The sequence below is a fragment of the Felis catus genome, chromosome D3 (assembly GCF_018350175.1).
Source record: "Felis catus isolate Fca126 chromosome D3, F.catus_Fca126_mat1.0, whole genome shotgun sequence".
Lineage (NCBI taxonomy): Eukaryota > Metazoa > Chordata > Mammalia > Carnivora > Felidae > Felis > Felis catus.
The window spans coordinates 4,054,506-4,066,816 of NC_058379.1; the positions used below are offsets into that span (position 1 = coordinate 4,054,506).

The 12,311-nt window shown below is 50.2% G+C and overlaps 1 long non-coding RNA gene across 2 annotated transcripts; it reads right to left on the bottom strand.

Moving 5' to 3' along the window:
* Window positions 1-5,568: 5,568 nt before the first annotated feature.
* LOC109493126 lies at window positions 5,569-11,141 on the bottom strand. Of its 2 annotated transcripts, none has more exons than XR_006588201.1 (4): window positions 11,060-11,141; window positions 8,202-8,365; window positions 7,329-7,473; window positions 5,569-7,219 (listed from the first exon to the last, which is right to left on the bottom strand). It is a non-coding gene; the product is annotated as an uncharacterized LOC109493126 (long non-coding RNA). The 2 variants fall into 2 exon arrangements; XR_002737146.2 differs by lacking the exon at window positions 11,060-11,141 and adding an exon at window positions 10,199-10,996 and having other exon boundaries at window positions 8,202-8,369.
* Window positions 11,142-12,311: the final 1,170 nt, after the last annotated feature.

Consider the following 12,311-nt stretch of genomic DNA (forward strand, 5'->3'; position numbering starts at 1 on the left):
CCCGCGCCCCACCGCTCCCAGCGGGATCTGCCCGTCCGGGCTGGGGACCCGCTCCCGGGGCGGCCAGCCCTGTCGCCGGGTCGCCTAACTCCAGGTTCGGGCTCCCTACTCTGGAAACGCCTGCAAATCAGGGGCAATCTCCCGAGCGCCTGCGCGACAGCCACCAGCTCCTGCCTTACCTCTACCCGGCGGCGCCCTGGGAGAGCACTTTGCGTCTCCAGTGTCCGCGCCCTGCCCCGGCCGGTACTCCCCGATCCACCCCGGCTGGCGCTCGGCTGGCCCTACCCCCAACAACTCAGTCACGGAGCTTCGGATCCCGGCGCGCCCGCCCCCGGCTGGGGTCCCGGCGGACCCAGCCCACCTGAGCCCCGCCCCCAGCCCCGCCCACCCCCGTTCCGCCCCTGGCCCCGCCCCCACCCCAGGCCCGCCCAGCCCACCTGAGCTCCGCTCCGGGCGCGCTCCCCTCAGGTTCACCCTAAGCTCCTCTCCGGCCCCGCCCCGCCCCACCTAGCGCACCTGCGCTCCTCCCTGGCCCCGCCCCCAGTCCAGGCCCACCCCACCTGCCGCTCCGTGTCCCCCACAGCCTCAAGACAACAGCCACCGCTCACCTCCAGCCCCTTTTCTTTCCAGGACTGCCCCCTCTCCGCTGGGCGCCTTTCGGTCCCGAGGGCCGGGTCCCACCGCCCAGGCCCCGATGCGCCCCCAGGTTGGGTGGTGAGCGCCGGGAGCCGGGAGGAGAACGCGCGGGGTGGAGAATCTCGTGGGGTCCCAAGCGGCGGTGCGGGAGGAAGACCAGGAGGGAGAACGCAGGGCCCCCTGAGGGATCCCGTCCTTGGACCGAGAAACTTCCTCGCGGCAACTCCTTTCCTCGTGCTCTGCGTCGCAGCCCTGAGGTTTGGACCCAGACGCTCAGCGACAGAGAGGGAGGTGGCCCCTTTCATCATCTGCCTTGCCCTTCCGAGAGGCTGTCCTGTCGCCTGTGCCCACTAAAGTGTCTTCCTGTCCTCCGGGGCACGTGTGTCTTTCCGAGACCGCCACTGACTGGGCACTTTTGCCTGTTCTGTCCAGGCAACGTGGTGTCACCGATGTTACGCATCAGTGTGGTCTCCCCGCCCCCCCGGGATGTCCCAGCAGGCCAGATCTCTGTGGGCTGCGCTTCAGCAGTGAGAAGGCGTTAGTCCAGTCCTGGGACAACACTGTAAATTAATATCGTTGTAGGGGACAAGAGCAGGCCGCCCCAAGATGGGCTGCTTTGGTGTAAGAGTTATTTTGAGTTCAAAGCAATCCAAACTCAGCAGATTGAGGAAAAAGCTCACGTTCCCCTCCCGTTTCGCTGCCGGCCTGCGCCCGGAAGAGAGCTGTTAAGAAAGACTGCTCTTTACAAGAAACTGATCTGCATAGTAAGGCAACCTTTGTTTTCCAAATATCTCTTCTGTCTTCCCGCTGAAGGTCTTCCTTCCCTTTGTATCCTCAGACCCTAGGGCTCTCCTTAGCTCTTATAAGCCTCACGTTGGCTCTTTGGCGTTTCCTGTCTGGCTTCCCGTGGATGACACTAAATTTGATTTTCTCCTGTTTATCTGTCTCCTATGCGTCTGACTCTTAGCCCATCGAGAAGGACCTTCAAAGGCAGAGGAAATTCTTCCTCCCCAACACTGTCCATCAGCAAGCATGCAAAGATGTGTGTATATGAATGTGTACACGTGCCTGTCCATGTACACGTATGTGTTCTGAGATGCCGTGCAAGATACTTTTTTTAATAATTTATTGTCACGTTAGCTAACACAGCGTATACAGTGTAGTCTCGGTTTCCGGAATAGATTCCCGTAATTCATCACCGACATACAACACACCCAGTGTTCATCCCAAGGAGCGCCCTCCTCCGTGCCCATTCCCCGCCCACTTCCCCTCCAGGAGCCCTCAGTTTGTTCTCTGTATTTAAGAATCTCTTATGGGGGCGCCTGGGTGGCGCAGTCGGTTAAGCGTCCAACTTCAGCCAGGTCACGATCTCGCAGTCAGTGAGTTCGAGCCCTGCGTCGGGCTCTGGGCTGATGGCTCAGAGCCTGGAGCCTGTTTCCAATTCTGTGTCTCCCTCTCTCTCTGCCCCTCCCCCGTTCATGCTCTGTCTCTCTCTGTCCCAAAAATAAATGTTGAAAAAAAAAAAAAAAAAAAAGAATCTCTTGTGATTTGCCTCCCTCTCTGTTGGAAACAGTCTCCCTTGCCTTCCCTTCCCCTGTGATCTTCTGTGAGGTTTCTCAAATCCCACCTAGGAGTGAACACATGATATCTGACTTACTGTGCACACTGTATTTAACATTGTGGGTTACAGTCAAAAACGTGATGCCAAGCACCTGGAGTGTATACGTGGCAGGGGAATCCCTGCGTGCCTGGGTATATGTATCTTTCACGTTCGCTGTTGCCAAACTGCTCCTCAAACTGGAGGCGCCGGTTGGCAAGTTGTGTGTGAGGTTTGAAAGTTTCTTTACTTTCTGAGGGGAGACGATTTCCCAGAAGCTTGTCTTTGCGTATCTCATTTTGAGGTGACATACTTCTGGCTGGGCTTTATAGATCCGCAGTTGGTGTTTCGTTTTGCAGAGAAACACTCATCTTTAAGGCTCACCATTTAATTTCCCTGCTGTCAGGAGGCAGAATTAAGTTATTCCTCTTTTTAAAAGAATGAGAGAAGTAGGGAATCATGAATGCAAAATGCTGTAGTTAAACATCAGCAGATACACTGATGGATCGGCTGTCACTGAGATTATGCTATAAACTGGAAGAAAGTAATATTTAATCGTTTGCAAAAAAAAAAAAAACACAAAAATAGCGGTGAGGGATTCTGTGTGCTTTGACTCTGAGTGACTCGTTACAGCGGACTGTTACTTTGCAGTTAACAGAAAGAAGAAAAAGTACAAAGTGTAGGGAAAAGCCGTTGCCTTCAAGAGCATGTGAGGTCTCCCAAAAGGCTTCAATAATCGCAAAGCTAAACACGGTCACGGGCTGACTTGTGTCCTCTCAAATTCCTGCGGAAGTCCTGACCCCCAGGACCTGACGATGTGTCTGTATTTGGAGACGGGACTTTAAAGGAGTAATTAAGGTACCATGAGGTCAGGTGGATGGGCCCTAATCCAACATGGCTGGCGTCTTTAATAAAAGAGGGAAGACATGGGAAGACACGGGCCTCAGAAGAAACCAGTCCCACTGACAGGAAGGTAGAAACCAGCCCCAACGACAGGAATCTTTCCTTGCCTTTTCCAGTTTTTGGTGGCTCCTGCCATTCCCTGGCTGTAGAGGAATGGCTGCCATTCCCCATATGGACTCGGCCTCTTCTGTCTTGTCCTTTTCTTACGAGGACACTTGCTGTGGGGATTGAGGGTCACCCTGGCTAATCCAGGATGAGCGCATCTCAAGATCACTCACTCAGTGACCTCTGCAAAGAAGCCTTCCAAACAAACTCACATGTATAGGTTCCAGATAGACGTATCTTTTGGAAAAACCACCATTCAACCCACCACAGGGCCCACCCAGATAGTCTAGGGTGATCTCCTCATCTCGAGATCCTTAATCTGATCATATTGTAGAGACCCCACTTCCAAAGAAGGTCACATTTACAGGTTATTGGAATTAGGTATGGCCATGACTTTGGGGGGTCATTGTCATTCACCCAGTGGGGGCATTGTGGGGTTGAATCGTTTTATCTGTGCGAAGCGCTTGCAATGGTGTCTGAGAAGGTGGCCAGTAAGTATTGACTAAAAGCTTTCATTGACCACATTTGTATCAAAAAATGAGGGGAAAGAGAGTTTTGAGACAAATGTGAGAGCACATTTCTTTGTAACAGGGAAGAATATTCCAATACACAGACTGTGCACACAACAGATTTCCAGCTGGGGCCGATCTGGAAGCCTCCCAGACTCTGTCCAATGCGTCCCTCCTTTGCTTAATTTCAATGTGTACCCCCTCCCTTCAATAAGCCACAACCAAGAGGAGAAGAGCATCTTGAATTCTGTGAATCCTTTGCTCAAACTTGACTCAGGGAACCCCCCTGAATGGACAGTTGGTGTCAGAAGTGAGGGTGGCCCTGTGGAGGGGTAGGTACCCCCTACCTTTGGTTACTTTGAGTTTTGCAGTTTGCCTCCCCCTGGCTCAAGGCAACGTGGTGAGTGTGGCTTCCCTTCTCCTGGGACACATGCAGATTTTCACTTAAGATTGTGACTCTCGCCGCAGGGGACCCTTCTGGCTGAGAGCTCACGCAGGGAACCGGGGTCTGAGCAGCATTTTGGGGAGCCAAGTCTGTCTTGGGTGATGCCCCCCCAGGTGCTTCGATTATTTTTCTTCTTCAAGGGAGAGAAGGGGCTTCTGCTGGTTTCCCTCTTCCCTCTCGGTAGCAGGAGACCCAGGTGTGCATTGCAGGACGGTGTCTGTGGTTCAGGAGAAGCCCACTGTCGTCCAGCTGGTGGGGACACAGGGCTGGTTGGTAATGTCCGGGTCTGTAAGGGGACATGTATGAGCCCCCGTGGCCATCAACCTTCTGTATTTGGTGCCAGGGGGGCGGGGGGGGGGGGGTTCTCTGCTTTGAGAGAGTTTCAGCGAGCTGAGTGACGATCACTGCTGTGGATATTTTTCCACTCTGTTTTCTTGGTAACAGTTCTTTCTTAAGAAGTGGAGTTATTTTAAATTGAAACGGAGACAGCTTATAATTAAACATTTGCAATGAAAGCACATTTATCGCCAAGGTGGCCACGTCTTCCATTTTGAACAGATACCATTGAAGCTAAGTATACCACCGAAACTGCGAGAGGAATATCTACACCCTGTTAACAATGGTGGTCTCTATTCCCTCTGTTTTCCTGGGAGCCTTAGTGACAGCAGAGAAGACAACTGAAAGCCGTGACATGGCGCTGAATGGGAAAGTGCTGGGTCCATGAAAAGCATTCTCCCCTGTGGACTTTTGTTGAATGGCCTTTTCATGAGTTGAGAAAAGTTTCCTCTACTGATGGTGTTGGCTGGTTTGGGAAAATACCATTCCTTCTCTATGAATCCTCTGGACCATTTCCTTTAAAGATGAAATTAGGGAGTGCCTGGGTGGTTCAACTGGTAAAGCGTCTGACTCTTGATTTCAGCTCAGGTCATGATCTCACAGTTTGAGGGATCGAGCCCTATGTCGGGCTCTGTGCTGACAGCATGGGGGAGCCTGCTTGGGATTCTCTCTCTCTCTCTCTCTGCACCTCCCTCACATGTGCACACACTCACTCTCTCTGTCAAAAAAAAAAAAGAAGTTAAGAAAAATAAAGATGAAATTCGGTAATTATCTTCATTTGCATCTAAAATCTTGGGATCTAGATGAACTAGATCAAGTAATCCCAGCCGTTGGAATAAAATCTCACTTTTATGCCTGCTTCACCTTTGGGATTTTTTTTCTTTTTAGTGTGAAATTCAAAAAGCAGTACAAGGTGCCAAGTAACTCAGCATGGCACTCTTGGTCATTTATTCCAGGGAAATGAAAACTTATGCATGTGCGTGCACACACACACACACACACACACACACACACACATACACAGACCTGCGTATGAATCCTCATAGCAGTTTTATTTGTAGTAGGCAACAATTGGAAACAACTCAAATATCTTCAGTGGGTGAGTGGGTTACATTTGGCACATCCCAAATCCCAAATGGGATCCCCAAATTTTTCATCCTATATGAACCCCTTAATATAACAATCTTGAAGGGAGAAAATTATAGGGAAGGAGGACAGATTTGTGGTGGCCAGGACCTAGGGACTGGCAGGGGCACAGGGACAATTGGAAGGATGGGCTCTGGAATTAAGGTGGACATCATGCGGTGAGGAAGCTACTCTTGCTTGTGGGGATTAGACACATTTTCACGGGTGAAAAAAATTACATGGACCTAAATACACAAAGACACAAACGGATGTACGTAAAACTACCCAAATTTGAATACTGTCAGTAGGTTGTATAGATGTCTGCTTCCTGGTTGTGACATTGTGCTATATTTATGCAAGATGGTACCCTTGGCAGGAGCTTGATGAATGGAGCTTAAGGTACCTCTGCTTTATTTCCTACAGCTGCATGTGAATCTGCAGTACATTCAAAACAAACAAAAATAATAATTAAACAAATATATAAGGTTCATTGGTGAAAAATCGGGAAGCATAAATTATAAAGAACCGCTATTAATATTTTGTCCTCCTATCCCGCGTCTTTATTCCGTGCATTTCTTCCCTGCTTGAGTCCCACGATGCTTCTTGTTACAAAACATAATAAGTGGCTTTATTGTTTCGAATGCCGCACATCTTATTATCTCACTTGAAAGCCAGTGCACGCTAATGCACGTCGCTGCCTACGTTGTAAAATTCATTGGGTTTATTCCTCCTGGTCTGCATTGGGATTTATAGTTTCTCTCTATTATGAAATGAACATTGGGTTTTCTGCCATGAACAATGACAAGAACCAAGATCTCAAATCGTGTGACGTGTTTGTTTGTTTGTTTGTTTGTTTGTTTTTAACGTGTGTGTACGTGTACTTGACGTGCTGCATTCTGTATGTCCTCTTTGGGTCTAGATCGCGGGGAAAATGTCCCAACGATATGAAGGACACAAGTGCACAGTGCTATCCAGCACCCTTGCAAATTATTGAAAACGATGTAGACGCCCACCTTGAGCATCTGTTGCCGTGTAACAAGCGATACCACCACTTAGCCACCCGAAACAGCCAGTAATTATTGTCTCACAGCTTGTGTGGGTCAAGCATGTACCCACGATGGCTTCGCTGGATGTGTCTGGTTCAGGGTCTCTCACGACGTTGTGGTCAAGCTGTCAGATGGGGGCGGCGCAGTCGTATCAAGCTCGACCAGGAATGGAAGGTCCCTTCAAGCTCACTCATTGGTCATTGACAGGCCTCGGTTCCTTGCTGTCTGCTGGCCGGGGACTCGGTTCTCTACCACACGGGTTCCCGTCAGACCTGCGTGTCTTCACAACATGGTAGCCGGCTTTCCACAGAGCGAGTGATCCCAGAGACAGCAGCCAAGGAAGAGAGGGCTCAGGATGGAACTGTGGTTTTTATCACCCGATTTTTCCCTTCTGCCGTTGATCATGGGAGGGGGCTGCCAAAGAGCCACTGGGACGTCCTGGGGGCTGGTGACCAAGCTGTCCAAGCTCAGGAGAATGGATAAACTGCAGGGCATCACACAGTGGGGCTCCTTGCCGCTGGAAACAGGAAAGAAGAGAATGTCTAGGAACTGTGGCTTCCAGAAGATACTGCTAAGTACACATTCTACCTTTTGTATCAGACAGAAGGGAAAATACAAAAACACACCTTTGTCTGCTCATCTGTATAGGAAGATGATACCCAGGAATCTAAGGCAGCTGACGCCAAGGTTGTTTACCTGAAGCAGGGGGGCCTGAGAGGAGGGCACGTGGGCAGAGGAGTAACACGTCTTCTGCATCCCGAATGGTCTTCACTAGTGGATGCAGGAGAAATGTCAACAAAGATAAGGACTAAAAAAAAATCACACCCCTAAGCGTAAAACGAACAAATGAACCCAACAGTATCTCACACAAATACGGTAACAGTGCAGAAGGGAAGACACAAAACACAAACACAAAACACAAACCAACCAACCAAACACTTAGAAGTTAATGAGAATAGAAAGGAGACAGCTAACCGAGGCAGGGTCACCAGGAGAGGCCTCTCCAAAAGTTGACCTGTGAGGGGCGCCTGGGTGGCTCAGTCGGTTGAGCGTCCGACTTTGGCTCAGGTCATGATCTCACAGTCTGTGGGTTCGAGCCCCGCGTCGGGCTCTGTGCTGACAGCTCAGAGCCTGGAGCCTGTTTCAGATTCTGTGTCTCCCTCTTTCTCTGACCCTCCCCTGTTCATGCTCTCTGTCTCAAAAATAAATAAACGTTAAAAAAAAATTAAAAAAAAAAAAGTTGACCTGTGAGGCAAAGAGAGACAAAAAAAGAAAAACAAATCAGCCCAGCGGAACATTCTGGGTCAAGAGGACTTAACCCTGAAGGACTCGCAACACCCAACGGAAAACAACAACAATAGTACATCCTATAGGAACATGGGCGAACACGGGTATTTCCCCACAGAGGACGCACAGGTGAGAAGCACACGAACACGTGCTCAGCATCGCGAGCCACTCGGGACATGCAAGCCCAGACCACGGGAGAGAGAGCAGTACACCTGTTAGGATGGCTGAAACCAAAACGAGGGACGCCACCAAATGCCGGTGAGGATGCGGAGAAGTTGGATCTGTTTCAGCAGGTGGACGCTTGGGCGGGCGCTGGTATGGCCGAAGCACAGAGTACCCCCTCAGGTGCGCAAAGGAACAGCTTCCATGAGCAGCACTGCCTGAAAGGGCACGAAGGACCAAGTGCTTAGTGCAAAACAAATACTGACCGGAAAGTGTTACATCCTCTAAGACTTCACTTAATTTCCATGTTTGACATGACAGAACAGCAGAGATGGTCAGATTCGTGGTCAGCGGGGAAATGGGCAGAGGGGGGCAGTGTGGTCGCTGGGTGTACCAGCCAGCTCTTCGCTACCCACGGCGGAATTCTGCATCTAATTTACCACTGGTTCCACGAACCCGAATACGGGGTTAAATCGTAGAGAGCGGCACGCACGTGAACTCGGGCTAAAAAAAAAAAAAAGGCTGAAATCGAATAAGGTGTACAGTCGAGTTAAGGGTTACGTAGTAATATTCATTTCTTGATCTTGACATTGTACGTCTGCCACGTCAGACGTCACCGTTGTGGGGAGCGTACACGGGCTCCTTAGTCCTATTTTTACAACTTCCCACAAGCCTAAACTCACTCCAAAATAAAAAGCTTACATGTAAAAAAATACGACAAAATAAGCATATAGAAGCTACTTAAAGTCTGAGAGCAGGAGGACGGATGTCCCAGAAAGGCCACCTTTCAGCAGGTTAGGGGATTTGGAGACAGCCAAAGTGCTGATTAAAAACTGCATACGCTAAAAAGAGAGACTACCTGCTTTGGTCGCACTGCATCACAGCGCTGCCATCGCGAGCCATCATTTCCAAGCCAATTTTCACGCGAACAACGTAACACACATCGGCCTTGCCGGCTCCAGCAGCGGGTAATTAAAACGCTCTGCAACCCCAGCACCCCTGTCAGATTGCTCCCTAAATAAAGATGAGCCCCTAAATGTGCCAGAAATGCACATTTCTGTGGGCGCACCACAACACAACACTGGCCTCCCCCAAAGATGCGAGAAAACCCGGACAGCACTCAAGGGGTCCCGAGTAGAGCACCGCCTGTAGGTGGGGTCATTTTGCAAACCATTGTCCTGTGGTTTTCATCCACAAACTTGTTTTAGGACTTCAGCCTGCCATATTGACACTTGCCAGTTTCTTTCCTCCTTGGCCCCAGATCACCCAGTCAACACACGGTGCGGATGACCAGCAATAACCATCTTTGCTGGGTGATAGGAAATATATATATATATAGGAATGTATATATCATATATCCCACACAGTGGACAGCCGCCCAACACGTCCAGGGCCATTCAACCACCCACCGCCAACAACCCAGCACGTGGACGCTGGTGAACACGGCCAGCAAACCCGGTTCCACAATGTTCACTTAACGTTCTGAGGTTACGCCATTTCCCGGCACACGATAAAAATCCGGGGATAAAAGGATCGATGCTAGGATGCACGCTCTAGTAGGGAAGGTAGAAAAGGTGAAGGGAAAACCCATTAAGATGTTTAGTTCAGTTGACCCGAGTCAACTCAGGAAAACCTTTACTGATGGGTAATTTCTGAAGATGAAAGGGAAGCACAGACCCAACTAAACAAGTCCGTGAAAGAAACTAGTGACTGTCACTCAGAGAAACAAAGCGAGAGAATCCCGAGTGTTTCTGTTGCAGACGGAATGTGACAGGGCACATTTTTAAGGCTCTGTCAATACCATTAATATTTATGACCCGTCTCGCGAAAACATCCATCGAGAGGCACATCCATCAAAGGCTTCTGTTCGGGGATTGTTTTGTTTTGTTGGGTGATGAGTCCCAAATGACAAAATTGAGTGTTATTATATAAAGGGTTTTATTTGCCTCCGTTGTACACACACCCTTCAAGATGGCAAAATCATCAGGAGGCTGTATTCCGAGAATATATTGTTCCTTTTGAGAAGAAAATCCACCTTTCCTCTTACCAGGTGAACTAAGTTATTTCCTGCCCCCGGCCTCCAAGGTGCTGCCTCCAAGCTGACAGTAGAGGGACCAGCCTCTTTCCACAGTTGGGGGGTGCTGGCTAAGACCCTTTCTCTCCACCAGCTCCCACACCCATTTGAAACCCAGAGACATAAGATGCATTCCTATGCCCAGGGGAACCTAGATCTTTCTCTATAATGATGTAATTCTGGGCTCCCTTGTGGGTGAAATGAGACAACAATATATGCCCACTGTTTGTCCCATGACATGGGTCTAGTGAACGTCAACCGCCACTTCTCTTCAGCATACCAGTGCCCTTAAAGGGGGGACCCTTAAGAGTAGTGGTGACTTTGAGAGTACTCTGTAACCAGGGGGCCAGGGTCACTGACCAGTTGGATTAGAGGCGGCTGTAAAGAATCCTTAGGCCCCTGCCCTCCCCGCGCACCCCAGAGGGAAACGCGCAGGAAACGTGGCAATGCACTCCCCCCTCCTTTTTTTTTTTTTTTTTTTTTTTTTGCATAGCTTAGCGCGGAGCCCTGCACACCTCTCCCCAAAGGGCCTTAATTTCACAACCAGCAAGACGGCGATTCTGATTGGCTCCTGCGGCTCCTGCCCAAACGGACCGTCCCCGGGGCGCCCACTAGATGGCGCGCGCAGACCAGCTTGTGGCCACACCTGCCCCGCGCTCCCCTCCCCCTGGAAGGTCCCTGCACACCTGCCCCTGCGCAGTCTTCTTCCCACCTACCTACCTACCTGCCTCCTCAAGCCCTTGCCCCTCCCCGCCCCCGGGGGCCAAGTGTGAGCCAGGAAGGCGCCCCCCGCAGCCCCACCCCGCGCTCAGCGCGGCACCTGCCGTGGGGCACCTGCCTTGGGCACCTGTCAGCCCGGAAAGGTGTGGCCTCCCTCCGCCAGCCCCACCCCCCGCCCTGCCGCTGGGTGGAGGCCCTGCTCCATGGTTGTCACGGAAAAGGACGCATGCTCGCTGTAAACATTCCAAAGGGCTCCAGGAAACCTCAGAATCCCGGCAGCCCCGGCAGGGCCTTGGCTGACATTCTAGACGCGTCACTCCACATCTAAGTCCACGACCCTGCACAGAGATGGCCGGACGAGTGGACGGCAGACGACCTCGTGCTTTCTAACAATGACGTCATCCTCTGTGCGCCGCTACTTTCTCAAGTGCTAAGTTTCCCGTTTTGCTTAGATTTAACAGAAGGCAGTGAACCCAATGTGAAATGTCTGAGCTTCAAAAACCAATCACTACAAGATACGCTGATCGTTGAAACACCTCGCTGTGGTCCGGCGGAAAGTTTCAGGCGAAACGAGTCACTGACTGGAGCTCCACCTTATGTCTATTATTATACTGTTTCATTTATTTATATGTTTGTATTTATTTACTGATTTTATTTATTTATGTTGTCAGATTATTGGGGCATAAGTGACAAATAAAAATTGTGTGCATTGATGGTATACAGGGTGATGTTCTGATGTACACATACATCGTGGAACGATTACCACAATCAAGCTAGTTAGTAGCAGTGACCTCACGTAGCCACCATTTTCTGTGTACGTGTGCGTGCGTGTGGCGAGACCACTGAGGATCTACCCTCTTAGCAACTTTCAAGTATACAACACAGTATCGCTAACTGAAGTGTGTCCTGCCCACTAGATCCCCAGCATTCACCCATCTTATTCATAACTGAGACTTTGTGCCCTTGACCAACATCTCCCCGTTTCCTGCAGCCCCCACCCCCTGGCAAACATCACTGTGTGTTTCTATGCATTCAGCTCTTTTAGATTCCACGCAAAAATGAGATCAGTGTTTGTCTTTCTGGGTCTGGCTTATTTCACGTCGCATAATGTCCTCCAGATTCATCCATGTTGTTCCGAATGGCCGGGTTTCCTTCTTTTTAAAAGACGACTAGTGTTCGTATATCTATTCCTATATATCACATTTTATTTGTTGGCTCATCCATTGACCGTTTAGGTTGTTTCCTTACCTTAGCGGTTGTGAATAACGCTGCTGTGAACGTGGGTCCGCACATACCTCTCTGACACAGGACAGCGTCTGAGCTGTCCAATATGGCGGCCATTGGTCACATGTGGTTATTTAAAGTA